This window comes from Akebia trifoliata, chromosome 16, assembly GCF_017979445.1.
Source record: "Akebia trifoliata isolate Shusen 1 chromosome 16, ASM1797944v1, whole genome shotgun sequence".
Lineage (NCBI taxonomy): Eukaryota > Viridiplantae > Streptophyta > Magnoliopsida > Ranunculales > Lardizabalaceae > Akebia > Akebia trifoliata.
Genome location: NC_141390.1, coordinates 20,358,343 through 20,368,738, shown reverse-complemented (window position 1 = coordinate 20,368,738; position 10,396 = coordinate 20,358,343). Strand labels below are relative to the sequence as shown.

At 36.9% G+C, this 10,396-nt stretch overlaps 1 long non-coding RNA gene across 10 annotated transcripts; it reads right to left on the bottom strand.

Annotated features, from left to right (window-relative positions):
- Positions 1-4,793: 4,793 nt before the first annotated feature.
- LOC147382778 (uncharacterized) lies at positions 4,794-10,158 on the bottom strand. Of its 10 annotated transcripts, none has more exons than XR_015173382.1 (7): positions 9,619-10,158; positions 9,383-9,476; positions 8,851-8,908; positions 8,252-8,360; positions 8,052-8,168; positions 5,622-7,955; positions 4,794-5,444 (listed from the first exon to the last, which is right to left on the bottom strand). It is a non-coding gene; the product is annotated as an uncharacterized LOC147382778 (long non-coding RNA). The 10 variants fall into 10 exon arrangements; XR_015173388.1 differs by having other exon boundaries at positions 8,295-8,360; XR_015173385.1 differs by having other exon boundaries at positions 4,795-5,444; positions 8,305-8,360.
- Between the last annotated feature and the right edge of the window lie 238 nt (positions 10,159-10,396).

Below are 10,396 nucleotides of genomic sequence, written 5' to 3'. Positions count from 1 at the left end.
GAAGATCTCTAGGACCTGACATATTTTTACTCAGTTTCGCACAGTACACACACTCACACTTGCACTTTTTAGTCAAGGAGAATTATTTAAAATTCAATTATCTGACACTGTCAATGAAAGTTCTCGTTCAATGACCTGATAATCTTTTAGTTTAGGGAGAGTTTGATGCTCAAGGATCCAAACACCTTGACGAATTGCTAAATCAGGTTGCAAAATGAACTGTCACTAGCTTTGGCATTTGGATATCGCACTATCTACAAAAATAGATTTGCTATCTAGTTTGCTTCAACCCTCTGTCGAAGAGGGGCATCTGTAGACACCCCATTATTGCACTCGTCTGATTAATTAACTCGTCAACCCGATTGCAACGGTTCCCAATGATGGATGTTTATTCCAATGCTTTATTTTGTTACCAGATATGTTTCAGAAATCCAGATGAGGTATCTCGAACTGACAAAACTATAGAAACCGCGCTACGATAAGAAAATATAACCCCAAAAGTTTAGAAATCATCATTTTTCAGATAAAAAGAAACTTCACGATAAAAATCATAAAAAAATGATCAAATTACCAAAATACCCTTAACCTTAAAATATCCCTAGAGCCTACGTTACGCTTAGGAAAACCTATTCAAACACATGAAACAACAAATCGAACTAAATAAATCATTTTGCCAATTTTCATAGAATTTGACAAAATTACGAAGATACCCCTCATAAAGTTCACGACCATTCCACACAAAAAAATTCATAAATGACACAAACCAATATTTCCATTGAATTCCTTACGAAAAATCGATTCTAAAAGATCCTAGAGCATCAAAAATCGATTTGAAACACAAAAAGTCCTCTCTGAGGGCAAAAAGATAATTTTATAATTTTTATAATTAAAAATCTTGAAATTAATAAATAAAATATTAAATAATTAAAATGAAACATTAGAAAAATTAATTTCAAAATTTGAAAAAAAAATTGATCAATCAGACTCTCAGGCAAAATTATTGATGGTTGCCAAGATATTTATTCAAGGACCCCTCCATTTTGGGGTCCAAAGAATTAAAGATATAATAGAGGGGGGTTCTTCAAAAAATTAAAGTCAATCAAATAAGATTAAAGTCAAGATATTAAAGTCAATCAAGTAAGATTAAAGTCAAAATTAAAGTCAATCAAGTAAGACTAAAGTCAAGATATTAAAGTCAATCAAGTAAGACTAAAGTCAAAATCTTAAAGTCAATGAAATAAGAACAAAAGTCAAAATCCTAATAGAGTTCTAATTAAATAATAATTCGATTTAACAATCCTAATTAAATAATAACTCTATTTAATAGAATTTTAACTAAAATATAACTCTACCTAAAATAATTTTTATTAAAATATAACTCTAACTAAAAGAATTATAAGTAAACACTAATTCTATCTAAACAAACACTTAAAGAATCTATAAATAGAGGTCTTTACAACCTATTTTCGGATTAAATAATAAACCTTAAGAGAAGTAGGTCAAAAAGCTTCCCTAACTTCCCATATACCATAATTTAGAAGTCCCAACTCCTTACCTAACACCCGTACTTCGATTTTATCTCGAAAAACACCTAGAAGCCCTTCAAAAACACCCCGAAATCCATAAATAAATTCGAAGAATCCAGATTTAAGAAATAGATACCTCGTTTCGGAGATCAGAAATCAGATCCGGAGACAGAACGAAGTGAGGAATACTGTACAAGAAGTTACTCTGTCAGATCTGAGGGAAGAAGAACGTTGTCTTCGAAAATGTATAAATTTCTTAATTTTTTTTTATTATTACTTAGGTCTTTTAGCAATGTATTATTTGGAAATTAGTAGAGATTGGCATTTGCCGGGCGGGGTTGGTGCCTAACACCTTCCAACTTCGTAACTTGATTTCCTAACTCAATTATTTTTTTAGTAGATTAGTTGTTTGTTTATCCGTTTCGAGTCAATGTTTGGTTCCTAGACCGTAATAACTAGGTAGCGACTCCCAAACCTCAAAGGTCAAAAGTCGATCCGCACACCTCGCGGATAGAGGGCGCTTTCAGATTTTTACCAGAAAACGTAGAGTTCATTGCCCGTAGAAAGTTAAGGCAACTCCACTAGACAGGTACAATTCACAATTACGTCAAGTAATTTTTTACCTTGATGCTTGATATCCATGACATATCAGAGAAAGACAAGTTGTTCTCATTCTAAGAAGGGCTTAAGCCTTAGTTTTAGACAGAGCTCCAAAGGCAACGTGTGCAAGATCTCGTGTCTGCAATTACCGCAACCAAGCGGTTGACTGATTATACTCCCGCGGAAGGGAGCCAATAGAATGTACGCCCTCACTCGAAGGGGTACTCGTAGTAACATGAGTACACAAAGAAGTCTTCGAATGGTAAGTATGGAGGGCAAAAACACAGTTCTAGTCAGGTATCTCAACAGAATTCCTTTCCTTCACATAAGATAAATACCTCGCCAGTTAAGCATCGTCACAAGCATATATGTGTTTTGTGTAGTGAGCCGCACAAAACATATAAGTGCCCAAAGCAAGCCAAACTGATTGCACTACTAGCCTCCTAGAGTGAGTCACTAGAGTACGAGTGGGTGAGATAATCAAAATTCTCCTCACATGGGAGCCATGCATTTACTAAATGCAATGAAATAGACATCTCAGACTCAAAAAAGCCGTCAATGGAAAGGTCTTATGTATGTTGATATGGAAGTTGGTGGCAAGACCACCCAGGCAATGGTTGATACAGGAGCTACGTACAGCTTTATTACCCTTATAAAGGCGAAACGTCTCAATATTCAGCTAGAAAAAGGTTCAAGTCGTATAAAAACTGTAAACTCCCAAGCCACTCCTATCCAAGGGTCGGCCAAGTCAGTGCCCATTAAGATAGGTACATGAAAGGGTAAGCTTGATTTACTCGTAGTTCCACTCGATAAATTCAGAGTTGTCATTGGGATGGATTTCTTGTAATAGAACAAGGTTGTATTGATGCCATTCGCTAACACATTGGGCATGCTAGGTGAATGTCCAAGCTTCATTCCCATTTCCATCGACAAGGAAGAGGGAAAGTTGATTATAGCCCTTCAGCTGAAGAAATGAGAGCAATTGTAAATTGCTACTCTACGAGTTGAACTTGAAGAATAGGACCATAGTTCAACTCCCACACATGTTATACAAGTATTGACAGAAGTTGATGATGTGATGCCGGATGAACGTTAGAAATCATTATCGCCATGTAAGTTGATTAATCATCATAATGAATTGCTACTTGGTAACACGCCTCCTGCAAAGAGGCATTTCAAGATGAATCCTCTGGGACTAACTAAATTATGCAAGCAACTTCATGGGTCTTTACGACGTTGTGTTGATTATCGAGTATCAAAGAAGATCACCATCAATAACATGTATCGTGACCAATGGATTGTCGACTTATTTGATAAACTTGGGACAGCCAAGTACTCTTCAAAGTTGGGTTTGAGATTAAGTTACTATCAAGTTCAGGTTGCAGATGAAGCCCCTCAGTAAATTCATCAGAGTGTCATTAAGAATTGGGGTGTGCCCAAAAGCATTGTTAGGGACAGAGATTTAAGAGTCACAAGGAAGTTATGGCACGAACTATGCAGATTACTTGGATTTTAGCTAGACTTTCCAACCAGTGGACATTTTCAATCAGATTGGCAAACGGAGAAATTCAGTTTTGTGCTGGAGTATTTGAGGCATCTTGTCAATGCCAAACTTATGAACTGGGTGAATTTGTTCAATTTCAACCTTCAAAAGAGTTCTTCCTCCAACAAGAGTCTTTTTTAATTTATCACAGGCCAATAGTATTTAACTTCTCACATTATTGTTTCAGGTTACAGGAGACAGAGTCTAAAGACATACAGATTTGCTACACTCTGGTTACTGTACAGGTTACGTAGAATTCACCATGTTTTCCATAAGAAGTCTCAAGTCGTACCATGCAGATCTAGGAGATCTTGCGCACAACATTCCAACACGTACATTTTCTCATTCAACTATTTAGTTAGAGTGTGTTGTCGACACAGTTCTCGAAAGTGTCAATTCAGCAGCAGTTCAAGCCAACAACAACAGCAATAGCACGTGGAATATTTTGTCATATAGAAGAACATGCTAGAATGTGAAGCTACCAAGGATAGTGTAGAGAACCTACTACCTTTCAAGTAGAGGATTGAAAAATTTGTCAGGGCAATGCAACAAGGACGTCTGTAGAATAAGTGGGGGACATTGTAACAACCATACATTTTGACACCTAGAGTTTAGGTGTAGCTCGTCCCGGAGTTAACCGGACACACCTATATAACACTATGTAAGGCTCACTATGATGCCATGTCAAGCCCGTGCCAGGGCATATCTATTAGCTTAGTAGCATTTCTGTAATAAGGGAGTATGATCGACCTCCACTTTTGATGTTTCCTTTTGGAAACCTAGGAAAGACTTAACATACTCCTTGTAGGAAGGGTGTCTAGTGATTTCCAATCTCCGGCCTACACCCACGTTGACTGAAGTCCTCAAGCCAAGCTACGTAGAGTCCCGTGTGTCATAGGATCATCTATTGCGTGTTACACCATGTAATCTCAATATTATATCAACAAAGTAGCCTTTGGGCTTTGCCTCGTGTTGTCCCGTTATCTTGTTTTCTTTCTATGTTTGTGGTGTACGATCATTTTTACAGGATTGCTTGTTGATTAGCACCTCCTTATGCCGCACAACCTCGCTTAGAAAGAACATAGCCGTGACATAAGTCACCTTGAGTGCTTGGAGACATTGGAGACATCTGTGATTCTAAAGGGGGAGCATATTTAAGCCTTGAAGGATCCTATTTGCAGTTCTATTCATGTGATTTCTCATGATAGCGGCTACGGCTACAACTCCAGCTTTGGTTCCTATTACTCCTATGACTATTGCTTCTGCTCCTACTTCAGTGATAGTCCCACGTTCGAACCCGATCAGGGATTGGACTATAACGTTTGCTTCTATTCCTATCCTCAATGCCCCTCCGGTCATGAGCCCCCCTGTCGTGTTCGCCCCAACCAACAGGGCCATCACGTGGACCCGAGAATCCCCATCCCTAATTTCCTCGTCCACCAAAGTCATTTCGCCCACCTTGGCCACCAAAACTACAATCTCTCATGCCACCACGGCCACTTCTTGAATTAAATCATCCACCACTAGAATCATATTGATTCGTCCCACCCAGGACCTTACCAAAACTGGGCCCTCCATGCATAACGATCTCCCGAACTTCTGGTGGCACTTGTTGGTTTGATCCTTCCAACACTTTTACTAGATTTGCCGCATGCTTCCGATTTTGATCGCAGAAGAAAGTATATAATACTCCTGTAGCACCAGCCTTCCCAGTCCTTCCGATTCGGTGGACATAATCCGCAACACCATTTGGAAAATCATAGTTGATCATTACCCTGGAACACAAGAATCTCAAATAATGTAAGATTGGGAGATTGCTTCATAACCAGCTTAAGATACAATACAAAAGCTTCCTAATTGGGACTTTCCAGCCAACACCACATACAAGTCTAAGTGCAAAAAAAGCAGTTAAATTTGTAACTTTTCTTTTACAAGATGCAGCAATAACTAACCTAAGTATCCTTAATGTCAAGCCCACAAGCAGCAACGTTAGTGGCAACCAAAATGGGGGACTTTCCAGTCCGGAACTGGTTCAAAACCCAGTCCCTCTCACCCTGAGATTTATCTCCATGAATTGCAGCAACACCAAAGTTGTGCCCAATACCATGTGCAAGCTGGTCACACAACCTCTTTGTGGCACAGAATATGATGACCTTGGATCCTCGTTCTTGGACTTTGAGAATCTTCTCCAGGCGCCTTTGCTTGTTCATTTGTTGGACCAACTCAACATACTGTAGGTTCAAATCCAAATCTAAATTGTCTAAGATGTTTTGATAGGGAAACACATAGAAAGGTTTTCAAGATTTGAGTAGAGTTCAAGGCAAAACATTTATCATAATTTGCATGGACTGATAAACCCAATACTCCGTGAATTAACAAAATTCCCAATAAATTGCTTACTGTGCAATACTTTATAGTGGAATAGCCAAACTAGGTACTGGTGAACAGAAGAAATGCAAGGATCAAAATTAGGGCGTATGCTAGTTAATAGATCCCACCAAGAAAATTTAGGCATGGATCAAAAAAAGGTTGTAGTCACAATTACAATGGTAAGTTGCTAACACCCCACGCTCATGTTATTTGCTAGGCAAAGCCCCATAATATAATTACCATTGTAATGATATTATACTTTCCATACATTATTTTGGTAAACAATTAGCAAAAAAGAAGGATTTGAACATTTAAAAAAAAAGGACTTATTGCAATCATGGTTTAAAATCTCGTTTCAGATTGATGTTTTGACTCTTTGAAAGATCGAAACAAACCCAAAACAATACGAAACATTCCCGATACATTCTGAGACATTCAAGACTTAAAATTAGGATTTGTTGGGAAGTCTTACTCAAAAGACTAAGACTATGGTCAAGGGGCATTTGGTTAGTTTGAAGACATAGGGTATCTAAGAAATTTACTAAAATAGGAAGGTTTAAATAAATAACCGAGTCTTCTAAACAAGACCAAGGTCACTGTCAACTTCGTTGTCATCGTTCAACCACCTCTTTCTCTCTCTCTCTCTCTCTCTCTCTCCATTTCCTTCTTCTCTGATTTCTCAGCGAAATCAACAAAATTTTCATATGTTTCGAGTTGGGTAAAATTTCATCTCGGTTTGTTCAAAAGTTGAAATGTTTCGTACGAAACATTACAAAACGGAGCGACATTTTGAACCATGATTGCAATGTTATTGAATAAAAGATGTTGTAACAATGTTGAAACTAATAAAATTTATGTTTTAAAAATTTGAGTTGTCATTTCTTCATTCCTTTTCTTTTTAATGTCTTCTAATGTTATGAAACATGGATGAAAGGTCCATTATAAAAGTCATAAAAGTAAGCCAACTACCAAGATGCCTTTATAACCACAAGTGAAGCAGTTTCCTACTTTCCTTTCCAATTGTTTTCAACAGATCAGGAAATCCAACTATCCAAGTGCCAAGAAAAGCAACAGATTTGTGTAGGCATACTAGCTTTTACAAATTCTTTCAAGCATATAGAATGACATAGAAGACTATAAATCATTAGAAGGCATGTGTATTGTGGCACAAAATAAGGATTTTTACTAAGATAAAATGAGTAATAGGCAATTTTGTACTGAACGATGCGACGATGACTGCATTAAGGACAAAACATTTCATAGATTAGAAATGACCAAACAACAAGAGATGATTACTGTTAAATAAGATTGTAAAGCATTTTGAAGCAAATATGAGCAATGCAATGGGGGGAAGAATTGCCAGAACTCATTTGCATGACGTGCATCATATCAGTCATCCCTACCATGTTATTCCTTCCCTAAAAGCTGAGTGGTGCACAATCAGTGATGTATAACATTGCACCAATTCTCTACTAGAGTAATTGGTTAGAGCCCATTGAAGCTCAAGTCTTTCACATCATTCCACTCACATGCAGACACAATTCACATGCATCATAACAACAAAGTACCTTCACGTTCATCACTTACCTTAATATTTTCAGTGACAGATTAATGTAGTAGAATATTACCAAGGGAATATTACTTGGCATCCATTATTGACACAAAACTTATTGTTGTCCTGCATCCAATTCCACATGTAACCTACCAGCAGCTGAATGGTCAGAATTGGTGCACCACGGGTATGAATGGACTGCAGGACACAAATGGTTCAAATCCATAGCAAGCTCCAAATTATGTTCATTTTGAAATGCTTCTAATTTTCTCACTTACACTGCTAATGTGTACTTCAATAGATTTTTTCTCCTTATTGTCATAATCAAATCTATCATCTATCCTGAGGCTGTCTGGAACTCAACCTGTTAAAACATGGCAGGAATCAGTCATAACCATTGTCTACTGGAACCTCATTGAAATAAAAACAAAAGGAGAATTCTCCATGAAAAGACATGCACCTCATTAAATAAATCCAGCAGATCTACATAGTAAGGCCTTCCTCTGAAGTGCTTTTTGAGAATTCTGGGAATATGGTTACGAAGTAAAATCCCATCATTTACAACAATCATACCAACCTACAATAAACATTTTGGAAAAGTCAATACCCGTGTCCGCTAAGGCAAAATGGATCATAAAACTACGTTTGAAGTAACATTACACAACAAAGCTGGAATTGAAGCATGTCAGAACATGCACATTACTAGGACACACCGTCGTGTGTGAGATCAATCCATAATATCATCGAGAAGAAGAAAATAAGCCTGAAGCTGCAAGTATTGTTGACAAGAAGATTTCAGATTCCCATCCACTGTAACATCCCAAAAGGTGAAACAACATATTCCATAACAGAAAGTCCACGATTTACCAACTTGACTCATCTAAACCCTTAGCTAATCTTTGAGAAAAATTAACAGGGGATTTAACTATATTCAGTGCACATCACTCTCCCATAAATTGAGAAAGATGGGGATCGACAATAAAGAAGAGAAAATGGGGGTCTAACTTAACAAGTTAGGCCCTCTAAAATTGAACGCACATGAGGTCTATGATGATGAGTGTGGCGAAGTCTTTGAATCTAAATAATATGTTTTTCGTTTTTGTTTAGGAGTTAAATCTGTGGACATAAACAGGAAACAATAGAAGGTGACAGTAGTTGGTTATGTTGAGGCAAACAAGGTCTTGAAGAAGGTTCAATCAACAGGAACAAAAACTGAGATTTGGCCTTATGTCTCATACAACCATGTGGCCCATCCTTACATTGCTCAAGCTTATGACAAGAAGGCACCACCTGGTTATGTCAGGAATGTTCAAACCACTGCAACAAGTACGTTGACCAGACAAGAAGACCAAGACCAGTATCAGTACATTGCCATGTTTAGTGATGAAAATCCAAATTCTTTCTCTATCATGTAAATTAGAAAAAACAAAAGATATAAATGATATTGATTGTCAATAAAAATAAACACCTTAGCCATTAAGAATACAATAATAAAAAAAATATTAATGATCAGACATCACACAAAAGCAAAGACAAGAAAAAAAAATCCAAACAAAGAGTCACAACTACACAAAACTAAAATATATTCATAGTTAGGTACCCAACATAGAAAAAAGTTTCAGATTAAGATTTCTTCACAAAACTAAATTAGATGAAGATTTTATAATTATATCAATTAAATAACTAACATCCGAGAATATATAGCATTTTGACGAATAACATTAAAATTTGAATTTGAAACTCTAAAATAATTGAGAACAATCAGAGTTTCGATCAAAAGCCTTAACATACCTTAAGATTAGAGAAAAAACCTAACAAAAACTCGCGACAAATCCAAGAGAGATCGAAACTTAGTTGTTGAAATGCAATCTTATATGGATTTCCTCTGCGGTAGAAGGTAATTTAAATTGATTAGGGAAGGAGGTATCAAAAAAAATTCTAAAACTTGCTTTAACAATGAAGAAAACATTTGAACCCCTAAATTAATAAAGGAAAATCTGATATTCAATAAAAAAACTTTAACATACCTGAAGATTCGATTACAACCTAAGCAAAGGGAGGGAGATTGAACAAAGCCCTAAAACTTTCGATCAAACTCTAATCGATTCTGCCTTAAAACTTGCAAATCGAAATCTGATTGCATCTTCAAAATCATAGATTATGTGAGTGAGAGATCGAGCGAAGATCTTTCGATCAAACTCCAATCGATTTCTTTCCAAATAAATTCTGATCGAATTACTTTCCAAAACGAAAAAGACTGATCAATTATGAGAGAGAGAGTCGAGTGAGAGAGAGAGAGAGAGAGAGAGAGAGAGAGACAGACAGACAGACAGATTCGAGAGACAGTAAGAAGAATGACGGATTCAAGAGAGAGCGAGAAGACAGACAAAGTCGAGAGAGAAGAACAGTCGAGTGAGAGGAGAGATAGAGACGAGTAGAGAGAGTGTGAATGAGAGAAGAGAGAAGAAGTTCGATAGTGGCGGAGATAGAGCTTCTGAATGTCTGAGAGAAATTTTTTTAGAGTGGCTATTGGCACCCCGACTTTTACTTATTACTGTCAATTCGTTGAAACGATGATTAAATGATAGCTAAGAACTGTCACACGACAATCTTTAGCAGTCGTTTTTAGCGCAATTGTGGCGTCGCCAAAAACACAATATGACGTAGTGTTTCCTTTTTCAACCAAAAACCAAAAACCTTTCGACTTCAATCTCTTCCCAAAATCAGCCATCTTCAACTTTTTGGATAAAATTTTTACCCTAGTTTCCAACCTTAAGATCTACTTTATCCATTTTTAATAAAAAA